This window comes from Bidens hawaiensis, unplaced genomic scaffold (genome assembly GCF_021521415.1).
Source record: "Bidens hawaiensis isolate Kalapana, Puna unplaced genomic scaffold, B.hawaiensis_p1.1 tig00099819_1, whole genome shotgun sequence".
Classification (NCBI taxonomy): Eukaryota; Viridiplantae; Streptophyta; class Magnoliopsida; order Asterales; family Asteraceae; genus Bidens; species Bidens hawaiensis.
In genome coordinates, this window is record NW_027506824.1 from 1 (window position 1) to 16,533 (window position 16,533).

General features: G+C 36.3%; 1 non-coding gene and 2 pseudogenes across 1 annotated transcript; 2 read left to right on the plus strand and 1 right to left on the minus strand.

Moving 5' to 3' along the window:
- Positions 1-5,976: 5,976 nt before the first annotated feature.
- On the minus strand, positions 5,977-6,064 carry TRNAS-GCU (transfer RNA serine (anticodon GCU)). Its single transcript has one exon. It is a non-coding gene; the product is annotated as a tRNA-Ser (tRNA).
- Positions 6,065-10,273: 4,209 nt separating this feature from the next.
- LOC143618595 (structural maintenance of chromosomes flexible hinge domain-containing protein GMI1-like) lies at positions 10,274-12,326 on the plus strand (annotated as a pseudogene).
- A 375-nt stretch (positions 12,327-12,701) lies between these two features.
- On the plus strand, positions 12,702-15,893 carry LOC143618596 (protein DEFECTIVE IN MERISTEM SILENCING 3-like; annotated as a pseudogene).
- The last annotated feature ends 640 nt before the right edge of the window (positions 15,894-16,533 follow it).

Here is a 16,533-nt window from a genome sequence, read left to right on the forward strand (position 1 = left end):
TGATGACCTGTTCGACCAACTGCAAGGTGCGAGCTACTTCTCAAAATTGATCATAGATCGGGATACCATCAGGTTATAATTCAGGAGGAGGATATCCCAAAAACCGCATTCCGGACTCGCTACGGCCATTACGAGTTCTTAGTTATGCCTTTTGGGCTAACAAATGCGCCAGCAGTGTTCATGGATCTCATGAATCGAGTCTGTAAACCCTACCTCGATAAATTCGTCATCGTGTTTATTGACGATATTTTGATATACTCGAAGAGTAAAGAAGAGCACGAGCAACACTTAAGAATAATTTTAGAGCTTCTAAATCAGGAGAAGTTGTATGCAAAATTCTCCAAGTGTAACTTCTGCTTACAAGAAGTGCAATTCCTTGGTCACGTTATAAACCATCAAGGAATACACGTTGATCCAAGTAAGGTTGAAGCAGTTAAGAATTGACAAGCGCCTAAATCGCCAAAGGAAATCCGCCAATTCTTAGGCTTAGCTGGATATTATCGTCGATTTATAGAGAACTTTTCCAGCATCGCCCAACCTTTAACCCTTCTGACCCAAAAGGATCAAAAGTATGAATGGGGTGAAGAGCAGGAAACGGCGTTTCAAACGCTAAAACAAAGATTGTGCCAAGCGCCGATCTTAAGTCTCCCCGACGGAGACGATGGTTTTGTCATGTATTGTAACGCATCCCGGAGAGGGTTAGGATGCGTGTTGATGCAAAATAATAAGGTTATAGCCTATGCTTCTCGACAGTTAAAAATACACGAGAAAAATTACACTACTCATGACTTAGAACTGGGAGCAGTTATCTTCGCACTTAAAATCTGGAGACATTATCTCTACGGTACAAAGTGCACCATCTTCACCGATCATAAAAGTTTGCAACACATATTCGATCAGAAAGAACTGAATATGAGGCAACGAAGATGGGTCGAGTTGTTAAGCGACTATGACTGTGACATCCGTTATCACCCCCGGCAAGGCTAACGTCGTAGCTGATGCCTTGAGTAGGAAGGATCGGGTTAAGCCATTGCGAGTGCGAGCACTGGAAATGATAGTCCAGTCGACCTTTCGGACCTGGTTCGAGTCGCTCAACGCGAGGCGTTGAAAGAGGAACAATTGGAAAAAGAGGGACTTTACGGTAACGAGAAGAATTTCGAACAGCGCGTGGACGAAATTCTCTATTTCAAAAATCGAATTTGGATCCCGACCCTCCATGACCTTCGAGAATTAATCATGGACGAAGCGCATAAATCGAAATATTCCATACATCCGGGATCGGATAAGATGTTCAAGGATGTGAAGGAATTCTACTGGTGGCCGGGTATGAAAAAGGATATAGCCACATACGTCGGCAAGTGTACGACGTGTGCGAGGGTTAAGGCGGAGCACTAGAAACCCTCGGGTATGTTACAACAACCGGAAATTCCCGAATGGAAATGGGAGCAAATCACGATGGATTTTGTGACACATCTCCCTAAGACGTCCGTGGACACGATGCAATTTGGGTAATCGTGGATCGACTAACCAAGTCGGCACATTTTATTCCGATTAGAAATAATTATAACACCGAAAGACTTGCGCAGATTTATATAAATGAAATTGTGTCTCGTCATGGGATACCCATCTCAATCATCTCCGATCGAAATAGCCATTTCACCCTCCAATCTTTGGCAAGCTGTACAAGAAGCGTTGGGAACGCGTATTGATCTAAGCACAGCTTACCACCCTCAGACCGACGGTCAGTCTGAGAGGACCATCCAAACACTGGAGGATTTGCTTCGTGCATGCGTACTGGATTTTAAGGGAAATTGGGATCAACATCTCCCACTCGTTGAATTTTCCTATAATAACAGTTACCATAGCAGTATAAAGGCAGCACCTTACGAAGCATTGTATGGACGGAAGTGCCGATCACCACTCTGCTGTACTGAAGTGGGCGACACACAGGTTATTAGATCAGATCTGGTCCAGGAAACGACCAGCAAAATCCTTGAAATTAAGAACAATCTGAAGGCCGCACGGGATCGGCAGAAGAGTTATGCCGATACCCGTAGAAAACCGTTATCATTTGAGAAAGGTGATAAAGTGTATTTGAAAGTATCACCTTGGAAAGGAGTAGTCAGATTTGGAAAGGCGGGGAAGTTAGCCCCTAGATACATTGGACCATTCGACATTACTGCAAAAATCGGTCCTGTAGCATACCGATAGAACCTGCCTGATGAATTAAGTGCAGTTCACAACGTGTTTCACGTGTCGAACTTGAAAAGGTGTCTGTCGGATGAGACATCGGTGTTACCACTAGAGGGTGTCCAATTAAACGATAAGCTTAATTTCGTAGAGGACCCCATAGAAATAGTGGACGGGAAAATCAAGCAACTTAGACACAATAAGATCTCGTTGGTCAAAGTTAGATGGAACTCGCAACGAGGCCCAGAATATACATGGGAACGAAAGGACGAATTTCGGAAGAAATACCCCCACCTATTTCCTCAAAAGGAAGTAGTTGACGCGTAAAATTTCGAGGACGAAATTTTTGTAACGGGGGAGAATGTAACGATTCCGGCAAATTCAGGTATACCCCTAGCCGGAATATACCATTTATGTGTTATTTAATACTGAATATATGAATTATAATGTGTTTATACGAGTATATAAGATTCACAGTACGAATTATACTCGAATGTACAGCTAGTCGTATTGGAATTACGATTAACCGATGGACGGTTATTGAAACCCGAACGAATCGGGGATTACATTATAGACGAAATATATGATGTTTAGTAAGGTTTACGAAGTATTAAAGCTTCGGGATAAGTGAATTATAGCACAGAAAAAGGATTTCGATTTAATGGTACGTCGGTACGTTAAACGAAACCTTTAATATCAAACCAAGCAAGAGACGATCGAATCACGCCGAAAAAGATGCACAATTACCGACAATATGATGTGTTAAGTCAAATAAATGTCATGGTTTTTAAAGTTTTTAAATCGGTTTTATATAAATTTTATTTTTAAGCCCGAAAAACGACCGTTTTTGCCTCGTTTTTGAGCGGAATTAAACGTTTAAACCGAAAAACGAACGGACCAGATTATCCACAACATTATCCGGATTACGCAATCCGAATGTGTGGCCAAGATTTGAGATGTGGGCCCCACCCCCACACCATAACATGGACCGATCGGTCCACTTGATACACTTTAACATATCATTTTCTTTTTTTAACATCTCAACTCTCCAAATTCTCTCAACCCTACATACATTCAACCAAAAACCTTTGATTTCTAACAAGATTCACAAGGTATAAACATGGTTTTAATGGTTGATTCATAGTTTTAACTCCATAATCTTGAGAAAATGAGGTTTCAAGTGGAAAATGGGTGAAAACCCGAGACCGATTCTTGCATGATCAAGTGATGTATACAAGTTATACAAGGGATCTTGGTCCAAGAAAGAGTTAAAAGAGTCAAAAATGAATTTTTACGGTTAAAATCTTTGTTTTGATGTCTTAACCGAACCATGAAAGAAATGGTTTGATTGTGGGTGTAACTTGCTTGGTGTGGTGTTATTGTGCTTGTAGGTGTTATATCTAGTTGCTAGCAAAGGCTAGAAAGCAGATCTTGGCGATCTAAAGCTAGAAACACAAGGTAGTTCGGTTTTTCGTATGATTTATATGATTTGGACAGATTGTGATAGACTTAGAGTTGGGTCATGAAATTTCACAGAGATGATCTACACATGAAAAGATGAGATCTGTGAAATTTTGGTAATTTTTGGATAAAGGATGAATATTTGGTGAATTTAATGTTTGGTTTTGGCTAAAAATGGTGAAAAAATAGCTAAACATCATGAAAAAATTCTGGAAAAATTCAGATAAGTTTCTTATAACATATAAAAGTCACACACAAAATTTCAGGTCCATTGGAGGAGTCTAAGTAGGCTTTTCAGTAAAACGAGTTCTATTCTAGCGGAGTATTCACAGGGGGTACTGCAGAACGTGTGCGAGCCCCTTCTAATGGAAAAATCAAATTCAACGAGGATTTGGTTCATCCGACACGTACACGTCATGGACATCCTTCTTCCGTTATGAATTTATTTCAACAATGCTTTTAGTTGCGTTAATCGTCGCAATTGTTGTAGCTCGTCAATAATAACTCTTTATAACTGGAAAAACCTTGTTATGAGCTATCACATGTCTTTCCTTTTTTCTATTTGACTTTGTATATAAAATAGAAATTATTTGTTAGTTCAATCTATTCCCAATATATTACTTTGTTGCATTACTCGTTATATTCTAGTCAATCCAATTGGTTAAATTGTTGTTCATATTGAAATGAATCGAGATTTATAAGGAGTTGGTTAATGATGCTCGAACAGGTACTTTTTTTGAGTGCTTATTTATTTTCTATTGGTCTATATGGATTGATTACAAGTCGAAATATGGTTAGGGCTCTTATGTGTCTTGAACTTATATTAAATGCGGTTAATCTCAATTTTGCAAAACATTTTCTGATTTTTTTGATAGTCTTCAACTAAAAGGATCCATTTTTTCTATTTTTGTTATAGCTATTGCAGCTGCTGAAGCCGCTATTGGGCTCGCTATTGTTTCATCAATTTATTATATGAGTGAAAGAAACGGCTTATAAATTTGCAGTAAAAGATTGAATCTCATTTCCTATGTACAAAAGTTAAGAAAAGTTAATATAAGTATTAGAGACTTTTTACCCCAAGATTGATTGATTAGTCATCATGACTTGAAGTGGGTTCAAAAGATCAACTTTATGAGATTTTACTATCTATTACCATATGTATTCCCCGAAAGTAGATTGATAAAAATGAGTGGATAGCTAGGAACACTAAGGGATTCTGGACCGCGTGAGTTATTTGTTTCCATCTCCATTTTTCTACCTGTAATAGGCATTGGTATGTACCCCGATTTTGTTCTTTCACTATCAGTTGACAAGGTTGAAGGTATTCTATCTAATTATTTTGCTAGATAGTTTTATTAAATAAAAAAACTCCTTTTTACGAGTTGGTTGGCTAATGAAAAAAAAGACGTATTTTTATTCTCTTAAGACTCTTTGTCACTGAAATATAATATCTATACCTAAATATAAATCCGAATTACCACGAATCTCAATGGCCAAGAATTGTTAATTGACACGATAAGTAAGTAGAAATACACAGAAGTTCGCAGAAAGATTTCCTTTTATGAACATCTATAGCAGTCATATCAATTTCATTATGTTATTTAGTAATTCCTTTCGGTTATCACCTTGTTCTAGCCGATCTCAGTATTGGTGTTTTTTTATGGATTGCTATTTCAAGTATTGCTCCTGTCGGCATTCTTATGTCAGGATATGGGTCAAATAATAAATATTCTTTTTTAGGTGGTCTACGGGCTGCTGCTCAATCAATTAGTTATGAAATACCATTAACTCCTTGTGTGGATCCTATTTCAATGGGAACTTGATGAGTCGATCCACCAACACGTCTTGCTTTTACTGCTATACCCGGAGTTACTCCATGTATTGCTTGACGTAAAACAGATAGTGGATTTGTTTATGTCTTTTGTTGAATCTTTTTCACGGCTCGATAGATAATTTGATAAGCCAACGATTTTTTTTCGTGTTTCAGAATACGGTTAACCAACATGTTAACTAATCGATTACGATAAATTGGATCGGATTTTGCAGTTTTTTCTTCTGCAGTACCTCGACGTGATCTTTTAGTTGCGTTAATCGGCGCAATTGCTGTAGCTCGTCAATAATAACTCTTTATAACTGGAAAAACCTTGTTATGAGCTATCACATGTCTTTCCTTTTTCTATTTGACTTTGTATATAAAATAGAAATTATTTATTAGTTCAATCTATTCCCAATATATTACTTTGTTGCATTCTTCATATTTTTATTTTCTTTTAGCTATTCCACACACTTAACTCACTTAAATAGAAAAAAATAGAAAGTCATCAACGGAAAGAGAGGGATTCGAACCCTCGGTACGAATAACTCGTACAACGGATTAGCAATCCGCCGCTTTCGTCCACTCAGCCATCTCTCCCAATTGACAAAGATAATTACTATGTTACATTACACATCAAGTAAGGATTAAATTAAGTATTTCTTTCACATTCTTTATCGTTATTATAGAATTAGCTGTAACGATCAAGGCTCGTAAGTCCATCGGTCCATACAGTTGTCCATGTACCGGTAGAAGATTCGGCGGCTACTGCGGCCCCTGCTTCTTCAGGCGGAACTCCAGGTTGAGGAGTTACTTGAAATGCTGCCAAGATGTCAGTATCCTTGGTTTCATATTCAGGAGTATAATAAGTCAATTTATACGTCATGATATTTTATTTCACAATTGAATAAATTTAAAAAAGACCTAAAGTTAGGGATTTATCAATAGGTAATGTTGCACCAATACCCAACCAAAGGGCCTGATTGAAGGGATGAATAGAAGTGAGAGGTTAGCCCTATTTTAATCTGAGTTAGAGAAGGATAAACAAGAAAGGGCTCAATCTTCAAAGGCTGCAAAAATTCCTATTGTTGTACATGTAAAGCCTGAACCAGTTGAACATAGAGATCCATAGGAGGATGAGAATAGAATCAGAACCCTTAAAGAGTTAATGATGACCAAAGGAATGGATGAGAGAAAGTTTGATCTCCTTGGTAAAGCCCAATTGAAACTACTATTTTATGAACAGAGGGAAGATTGGGAGAGACTGAAGGCTGAACAGAGGAATCCTCAAAATTTTGAAGCTGGACCGAGTGGAATTCGATTTGTTCCAGCTGGTCAGCTTGGAAATAAAACGGTGCTTATGATGATTGAAAAATTGGCTCAAGTAGTCAGTGATAATATTGATGAGTTGAGGGCTATGCCAGTTATAATAAAAATTTCAATGTATGAGAAGAATTTTGGGGCATTGGGCGCCACTAAACCCAGAAAGGCAATGCCCTCTAGGCCCTCAGCCTCGAGACCATAAATTCCTGCAACTGGAGTCACACAACAACGACAAAAAAGGCCACCAACTAATGTGGACCTACCAAAAATACTCTTTTATGACTCTGTAGTTGAATCATTGAAGGTTGTAATGAAAAGTGGATATTTGAGAGAAATCATTTTAAAAAATGATTTTGCTGAGTTCAAGCGAGAACAACTGGAGTAAATGGCAAGCCTAGAGTTGTATGATTACCATGACAGAAATAAGCTTGCAGGATGGCAAACGAATGAGCTATCCAAATACCTGAAAGAGGAAGCAAGCACTGGATTCCCTTTGCTAAATAAGAAGAGGAAGTGGAAGATGACTGAGCATGAAAAGGATAGAAGAGCAAAGAGAATGAGGAATAATAAAAGTGCTATGTTTGGATATATTTCACATGTGAGGGAAAGAGATCCTCTGGAAAACATGATGGTTTGCAGCAGTATAAGAAGGAGGATGAAAAGGCCGAACTACGAAGTCCAGAGAACTGGTAGGGTTGCTAGAATTGACTACAAAAAGGAAGATGAATCCTACATTCTTAGAAATTCAGAAGGACTAGCCTTGGGAATTATCAGAACTGATGAGGACTTAACTTTCCAACATGATGATGATTTAAGGGATATTATGGAGTGGAATTTACCTGAAAACCACCCTCATCATCAATGATTATTCATGTTCAAGGAAAGAGCAGAAAGTGTCAAGTTGGAAAGAAGACAAGCAGCCTTAAGCTACAGAATATAAGAATATATTTCTAGCTTAGGTTTTGCTTTGTAATGTCCACTGGACAGAATTTCTACTTGTAATAATTTATATGCTATGTAATTTTGACTTTTGACTTTTGACTTTGATGTTTATTTTGGACTAAGTATATGTAACCATAGAAGTGTTTGGTACAGATGAGGGTGTTCCAATCTATGGGAGATTGTTGGGATGAGAAAATTGCTTAAGGGAGATTGGAATCTTCTCAACCTCCCTGAAAATGGCTAAGTATGGACATCGGGCACACTTGGGCCTCCGAGCAAGCTTTCACTTAAGCCTAGCAAGGTATTTTGCCTTCCGAGCAAGGTTATCTTCTTGAAGTCTTCTTTAGTGTCAATCCGAGCAGGGTTCACTATGTTTAGCAAGGTTGTTCTTCAAAGCCAAGCAAGGTTTGCTTTCCAGCACGCTCTTGGATATACCAAGCTTTTGAAGCCAATTATTTGGAAGATCTAGCAGGGTTATTCTTTAATAAACAGTGGTCCGAGTATGCTTAATGAAAGTTGATAAGGAATTGTCTTAAAGACTTTGTCAGGCAAGGTTCAACTCCGAGCAAGCTACAGTGCTACTAGCACAAGTCTACAGTGTTACCACCACACTTGTGTTTGCTCAATAAGTTATTCATTAAAATGAGTTGAAGGGATCTCTGAAGAACAAGTTTGCTCGTAGGATCATATCGGGCAAAGTTTGTTATGGTCAAGAAGATTGAAGTCTGCTAGGTGAATATTTTCCATGAAAATATTCTATGTAAAGTCTACCCGGAGAACTGTTCCCCAGCATGCTTTGGTTACCAGGTCTGCTCTAAGAAGACAAAAGCTGCAAAGCTTACCCGAAGACTTGTTTTACACTTAGAATCTTTTGTAATTTGATTTACTGAATATGTATCATTAATTATGGTTTCTAGATGGAATGACAGCTGTCAGGTAGGCCTATAAATAGAATAATTAGAGCATGCCTAAAAAGAGACGTGAGACGAGAGATACGATTGAGACAGCCGATATTAATCCTGACTTTGATATTGACGACAGTTCTTTAATACGTACTGACAAAAACATTCCCTTTCTGTAACCCTGATTGATTCCCGTTTGTATTAATATTCCTATAAATGGAAATCTTTTGAGTAATATTATGTGTTTGTTTACATTAGTATTTCCAAGCAATATATATTGTGTTAGTGATACCGCCGTTAACACGATATTATTCTTACACAAATTAGCAAGTCGTTAACCTGTCTTGTCAATACCTCACAGTGTGGGTTGCGACAGTTGTGTAGTGAGAGTTATTCGGGACCAACAAGAAAGCCGAGGAAGCTAAATCTTGTGCACAATGTGAAGAGTACAAAAGGTTAAAAACTCACACTGACTCGTTACTAGATGAGCTTAATCGATTTAAGGAAACTTATGATCAACTTCAAAAATGCGAAAAGGCACTTTTGGCTAAGGTTGATCAAACTGAGAAAACAATAAACAGATTCATTACCGAAAATGCTAAACTTAAACAGGAATTACAAACTGTTAAGCGTGAGCAAGTTAATAAGGTTTCATTCGTTCATGGTACGACATCTGATAGCAAGAAAGAAATCCAATACCTAAATCAACTCAATAAGTATTTCTTTGTTCAAAAAGACAAACGTAAACGAACTAAAAAATCTTCTTGGTACAAGAATAGTTCTAAGTTTGCGTACATTCCAAAATCAGATGTGGGCAACAAAGATGTTTTGAAAACAGAAAAACAAAAATTTCAAAATTCAAAATCCAAAAATACGAGCTCAAATGTCCAATCAAATATTCCAAAGGGTCCTCCGAAACAAACGTTCAAAAGAAAAGACGACACCGTTAAAGATGTTTCGAGGAAGCCAAATGTTGAGGTTGTTGATTTGAAAGATTGTAATGAAAAAAGTTTGAAAAGTTGAAATTTTATGCGAAAAGATCCACATTAAAGTTATAATATTGGATCGTTAAGAAAAAAGACTCATCTGATCAAGTTGATGTTGAAAAAGACATATACCTCAAATCCGAAAGTTCAGAAACTTCAACAGTTATACATGTCGATTATGAAAGCTTAAGGAGGAGTGTGTTAGTTTATCAAGACGATAGGGGGATATGACTTGAAGATCGAGTTTGTTTGTCTAAGCAATATCCGAGGGGGAGGCTGTTGGAGTATAAATGTCTACTGCTTAGACACCAAGACCAAGCAATATCCAACGGGGAGACTGTTAGAGCATTTTTGTCTATCACTAGGTCTTGGATTGGTTAAAGGATCTAATATTGTTAGATATATTGTAAGGAGCGTATAAGTTTGGTTAACGCGCGTATAAGCTTATATACGGTCCATAAATATTAGTATAAATAGATACTTTCATGTCATATCTTGTAATTGGAGAGTAATCTTGAGAGAGGAAAGAGAAAATCACTTATACTTGTTACTAATATTAGAGGGTTTTTTTGTGAATTGCCATGTGTTTAACCCTTTAATTAGTGTTTCCTTCATTGATCATCGATCATCGTATAGTAAATACAACGATTAGTCCCATGTTCTTTTACATACAAATGTTTGATAAATACGATAATCAAATTCCGTTCTTGGAACTTCCAGATGTATCGATGTAGATCAACTGCCCAAAAGCTACTATGGATCTTAGATATGATTGCAGCCTATCTATATCAACGGATAAGTTAAGCCTTTGAATCGAGGTATGGTTTACCTACATATATTTATATGCCATTAATAAGGTATCTTGGAAAACAACGCTTTTCTAGTAGGATTTGGTGATTTAATACTTTAATTTGGACAACATTCGACCAAATTATGATGCCACTATAGTGTTATTTCTGACACGCACTTAGATATACCGATCAAAGTTGTGTGTATGCCTGCCATTTACTCCATTACATAATTATAAATTTGTTGGATTTCTGGTTGGTACCTTTTAGACATCAAAAGTTAAAACTTATCTTTTGTTATATTCCTTGTTGCTCTATTTCTTTCGGGATGCGTACTAGGCTTAACAGGCCAACCAGAAAATTTTGAGAAGCTGCTGATTCCAGGAAATGTTATTAAAGAGTTGAATTTGGAGGTACATGCTCTATTTCATTTTCATAGTACAATTTATAATTTTCATATTATATATATTGTGTGTGGTTTCAAGTGTTTGGGCTTATGAAGAATTTTATTTACTAGCTGATATATTTTTTAATATCCTGTAACAGTTCTATGATGCATATAGGAATCTTGTACAAGAAGACACAAAGGTGGAGTTTTTTTATTGTGGACGGATTTTGTTTGATGGACTCTTTTCAATTAAGAAGGTAGATGCTTGTGGATGCGTTAATTTTTGTGGTTTTTTAAAGGTTACTGAAGGCTGTCATGGAAGAACTGGTATTATACAAGAAATGGTTATACTTTAATAACGTTTGTTTTTATATTATATTATCATGGATATCTTTTTAAAAATCTTTTAACCTTTCGTACACAGTATCACTTAAATTTTCATCAAAGGAAGGAATAGCAGGTGGCAATGTTGTAAAAGTAGGTTTCCAAGGCTAAGCACTCACCGAGTACTCACTACAAGGTATGTTGCCGAGGCTAGTTTCTTTAATTCCGCCTAGTTTCTAAGAACTGATTAAATGTGGTCAACCTCAGTCAGAATTGCATCGAGTCGGTGAACTTGAACCGATTTTGGCTTAAAAATAAAGTACAACTCGTATATCTTTAATACTAAAGAATAAACATAATTTTTTTTACTTAACGATCGACTAACAATTTTTAGGATTATTTATTTTTTAAAAATGTATTTCTCATATTTATATTGATCTTTACTTATTTTATTATAAACATTTGTAAATTTATGATATTTGACATATATATAATATCCAAAAATTAATTTTCTTTTTATTTACCATGTCCGAGTACTCTCCGAGTACTGCCCGAGTACTCCGAGTACAACCAACTCGCCAGTCGGCCGCCTAGGATCCGCCTAACGACTTTTGAAACCTTGGCTGGTGGCCAGGAATGTCATATCCAAAAAGCTGAGGATTTCATCAAAGGTCTAAAATCTTCTAACCTGATTATATATCTATCACACAAGAAGTGTGCCTGTATGGATGTATCAAACTTAAGTCAGTTATATCAATAATTGTAATTGCCTGAAAGATGTTTTGTTGGTTCCCAACTTGAACACCTGGTGTTTGAAATTGTGGATTCCAATGGTGATGTGGATGTAAATTATCATGTTGATGCTAAGATTGGGCAGTCACATACTCTTGAGATTAGATCACAATTTATGGATATTGATGAAGTTGCCAAATATGTGTGTCGTGAAGGCCGATGCATAGTCCATGCGGTTCCTGTTCCGTTAGTGAGAGGGGAGTTTACTTTTGTGGCAGCTCATTCTCGTTGCCCTGAGTTACGGTTGACCCATAAGGTTGAAGTTATTCCCATTTTGATTAAATATTAGTTTGTGCTTTGTTAAGAGTTAAGGATTAAATGTTAATTTGTTATTTGTGATTCTTGTTTCTTACATAGGTTTTCGTTGAGCTTCCTTCAGAGATGGAGCCTCTAAAGGTCCAGTATCATGTTATTTAAAGTTGTCTACCATTGATGAATAATATTTACTGACACCATTTTATCCATTTATTGTCAGGACCCCGAGGTCGACATTTATGAACGGGAAATCAAAAGGCTTTAAGAGGAGCTGAAAGTAATTGAGTTCAAACTATCAGAATGTGCAGGTTACCTATTGTCCTTATCTAATTATAATTGTAAAATTGAATATAACTGAGAGGTGTTGTAATGTTAATCTCATTATCCAGGTATCAAGACCAGTTTCTTAATGTTGGCACACATGATTCATTTGGTAATGATAAAATAATAGCGTGGGTTGAATGTAAGTCTGATTGTGCTGGTTCTCTAGTCATGAAAAACTTGAATTCAATGTGAGACCAAGATCGACACTGATTGATGGCAAATACTATTAGCATTGTTGCACTTCTGGGAACAGCTGCCACTTTTGAGCTTAGCAGGTCGGTTTGAATCCATTTATGTGATTCTGATTATTAAATATCACATAGTAATGATATTAATGTCTTGTCCTCTGTCAGGCTATTTGCTGAGTATCTTGGCCATCAAATGCTTGCAGTGGTATGCAGACATTATGAGGACGTACGTTTACTTGAGAGTTATGATAAGAACGGGAAGTTGAATCCTGATTCTGCATTTCACATGTTTTCAAGAGAACTTGGACAAACGATAAATGATCGATATCTTGTTCTATGCATTGAAGACATAAGGTTCCCTTTAACAAAATCCCATTTGTTTTTAATAAATATAATATATGTGTTTCATAGTTGTACTTTGACAGGGCATGTGAGGTGAGGAAAGATTTAAAGGGAAAGCTTTTGTTTCCTGATCCTACACTTCCTGATGGATCCCGATCAGCAGGCTTTTTGGGGTATGCTATAAATATGATCAATATAGATGCTGATCACTTGGACAATAAAACAGATTCTGGTTGTGGTCTTCGAGAGACTTTATTTTATCGTCTTTTTGGTGAAACACAAGTTTACAAGACCAGAGATGACATGAAACGTGCAATTTCTTGCATAAAAGATGGTGCAGTTTCAATGGATGGTGGAATATTAAGAGGAAACGGAGTAGTGTCTCTAGGATTCATGTAAGTGTGCCATGGTTTCAAATTCATTGTTGTAGTGTTTGATCTATCGCCTAAGTTAATGATGTTTTATTTTATTGTTGTTCAGGAACACAGATATTATTTTCCCTGTGGTGCTTGCAAGAAATTGACTCCACTCTGAGATTGACAGGCGATTGTTAAAATGCTATAGAAAACTAAAGTTGAAACTAAAAGAGACGGTTGATGAGTTTGTTAAAAAAAAAAAGAAATATCATGTGAGAGATCGTGAAAGATTCAAAGAGAGACATGATTCATATGATCGGTCACACTACATAAAATGACCCGTTTTTGAATAGGCTAACTTCATATAACAATGTATCTAAGGAAGAATTTAGGCACATGGCAAGTTTCGTAGGAACTTTTAAAAAATATTTAGCGGATTGCATAATTTTGGGCACAATGGTATATTTCCCTATCTTTTATGAGTTGTGTTTGTAAAATCTTCTGTGCAGTATGCTTTATATGATTCTCGATGCATATGAACAAAGGAAAGTGCTTAACTATAATGCGTGTTTAATACCCAAGGCAGTATACTTGGGGTGGGGGGGGGGGGGGGTATAGACCCCCACTCAACCAACTCTAACAAGCTTAAATATGTTGATCAATCCATAAGTGCCACAAAATAAATTCACACATACCCCCTTAAAAACTCACAAAAGCCACTTAAAACCCCACAAAACATAAACTTTAATCCATTGATTATCTATATACGAATGATTTTCCTTCAATATAATTGATTTATATAAATTTACCGATGGTATTCGCTACTAGTTTTTTTCTTCTTCGAATATTCGTAATACATGATGTCCATTGTTTTAGGTTGTTCGTTTTACACACACAGAGACATATAATATATATATATGTGTGTGTGTGTGTGTGTGTGAGAGAGAGAGAGAGAGAGTGTGTGTGTATCAGATGCAATGGTTTATCATTCTATATTTCCGTTAATTATACATAGTTAACCGAATAAATTATTGTTATTTTGGCTCATTTTGAGCGGCCCATTTTAACCATTTTGATTGGTCGATTATTTACACTTTTTGAGTTCTCCCTGTTTTTCCCTCCACTGACGAAAAGTCCTAGATCTACCACTGATCAAAAGGGCTTCTATCCTGGTGGTATCAATGTGGTGCATAGAGAGAGGTGTCCCAACCAATGAGGTCGAGATTCCGAGCTTTGTAGTTGTGTAGATTTAAGAGTAGGATTAGTAGATGTGTGAGTTATGTTGTTTATCTTTTTTTAAAAGGAAACTAATGTTGTTTATTATCTAAGGAAAGTATTTATGGGAAGTTAATTCTTATTCAATAGTTTAATTGGTAATACAATAATAAGATTAGTGGAGCTAATTGTCTTTTATATAAAATTAAAATCATTTTTGATGGTAAGCAAATGGGTTATGGCAAGTATTTATGGATTAAGATCTAAACAATTAATGAAGAAATAAAACTTTTAGTTGGTATATATAAGGCTAGTGGCCGATGGATATTAAACGGGTCGTGTTCGTAGGTTGATGGGTCAAGACCAACATGAACTAGGAAATTTACATGGAACATCCAAAATTGTGTTGCACACATAAACTCAAACTAAACATTTTTATTTCACAGGTTGAGATGAACACAACTTGTTCAAATTGGATTTTTTTTTTCATATTAATAATTAAAATTCTTAATTTACATGATATTTTTCTAAAGAAATTGTGATTAAACTATGACAATTTCTTTTAAACTTCTTGCTGCATTATTAAGTATAATACTCGATAATATAATTTTTGAAATGTTCCTATATAGTGTATCGACATAAGTCTAGCTAAATCGTATCTAGGCTTTTAGAGTTTGGTTTTTGCTCAAAGTTATTGACCAGATATTAGATCTTCTCATCATTTTGAGGCTCAATTGTACTTTTGGTCCCTGTGGGGGAATCTAAAACGCAGCTTTGAACCCCATGGTGGTTTTTTTGCAGTTATGGTCCTCGTTTTGGTCTTTTTTATCGCAATTGGGTTATCCGTCAAGTGAAGCCGTTAAAAATAATGTGCAATTACTAAAATACCCCCGGTCGCTGAAATGAAAACCTATCCCCGTCTTCATATGTTGGTCGTTAACTGAAAATACTGTCCGCCTTCTTCATCGTCCCAATCTTACTCCAAGTATGATGTGTCAGATGTCATCTGCTCACCTGGTGCTACTACATGCTATCGATTTTTGAAGACTCAAGCTAACCCTGGTTGTCGGTTCTTGTGTCGTGTAAGTGTTGCAATAAACAAAAAATAGGGAATAATTACTGTTAACGATGCAAATTTGTTTGACTATGTTAGTTCGATTTGGTTATTTTGGTCAATTAGGTTAATGTGGCTTGTATGTTCTGTAAACTTATTTAAGTTTTTGATTATCTATATTTGATTGTAGAAGGGGAGTTGTGGTTGGATTTGGTGGGCTGAAACCTCAAATTGCCGAAGATGTGAAAAGGTAATTCCTACTTTGACTAGGACAATTAACAAGAAAGAAGAATTTACCAAAAAGAAAGCTTATGAAGCCACTAAATGGAAGATATATTTAGAAATAAATTGGTTGTTGTTTGTTGTTTATGTACTCAACTTCTAAGTAGCACTGTTGTTCTAAGCAGTAGCGTTGGTGGTTGTTTGTTGTATGAACCTATTGTTTTTGCAATTATCTTGTTTTTGCAAATTTGATCCAAGTTTTTAATATAATTTTGTCATTTTGATAGCCAAGCACGCTAAATATGTTGAGGTTGACAAATAAATTGATGTTGATAAAGAGGCATTAATAGAATATTTGATGTAACCCAAGAAACCGTTGAAGAAACACAAGAGGTTGCAACTGGGATCCAGAAGATTTGTAGGGTGACACATACAAAGACTACGACCTTGAGGTGTTGAAAAAGACTTGGGATTATGATTCTCCTGAATTAGAGCAACTTGAGTGGTACTGTGATCCGTATGAAGGTGAGCATGACTCATCCTCAGAATGGTCAAACGATGATTGCAATTGGAAATAAGATTGTAGTAGATGTGTTTTTTTATTTGTGATGTTTGGTATAATGTTTGACCTTAACAAGCATGTACTTCCAGTTTGTCACGTATTCAAG